Here is a 667-nt window from a genome sequence, read left to right as displayed (position 1 = left end):
CAATACATCAGTGTCTCTTTTGCTGTCTCGTACACCGGGTTATTGTTACCATCTTTCTAAATTCCATATATATGCGTTAGTATACTGTATTTATGTTTTTCCTTCTGGCTTACTTCACTCTGTATAATAGGCTCCAGTTTTATCCACCTCATCAGAACTGATTCAAATGTATTCTTTTTAATGGCTGAGTAATACTCCATTGTGTATATGTACCACAGCTTTCTTATCCATTCATCTGCTGATGGACATCTAGGTTGCTTCCATGTCTTGGCTATTATAAACAGTGCTGCGATGAACATTGGAGTACACGTGTCTCTTTCCCTTCTGGTTTCCTCAGTGTGTATGCCCAGCAGTGGGATTGCTGGATCATAAGGCAGTTCTATTTCCAGTTTTTTAAGGAATCTCCACACTGTTCTCCATAGTGGCTGTACTAGTTTGCATTCCCACCAACAGTGTAAAAGGGTTCCCTTTTCTCCACACCCTCTCCAGCATTTATTATTTGTAGACTTTTGGATCGCAGCTACAGTAAAGTTGCAGGATATAAAATCAACACACAGAAATCCCTTGCATTCCTATACACTAATAATGAGAAAACAGAAAGAGAAATTAAGGAAACAATTCCATTCACCATTGCAACGGAAAGAATAAAATACTTAGGAATATATCT

At 38.2% G+C, this 667-nt stretch overlaps 1 long non-coding RNA gene across 1 annotated transcript in view; it reads right to left on the bottom strand.

The window, feature by feature from the left end:
* LOC104990075 overlaps window positions 1–667 on the bottom strand; it is a 73,073-nt gene that overhangs the window by 44,836 nt on the left and 27,570 nt on the right. The gene's annotated exons all lie outside the window — the stretch shown is intronic.

This window comes from Bison bison, unplaced genomic scaffold (assembly GCF_000754665.1).
Source record: "Bison bison bison isolate TAMUID 2011002044 unplaced genomic scaffold, Bison_UMD1.0 scf7180017864168, whole genome shotgun sequence".
Classification (NCBI taxonomy): Eukaryota; Metazoa; Chordata; class Mammalia; order Artiodactyla; family Bovidae; genus Bison; species Bison bison.
This window is presented reverse-complemented; position numbering and strand designations above follow the sequence as displayed.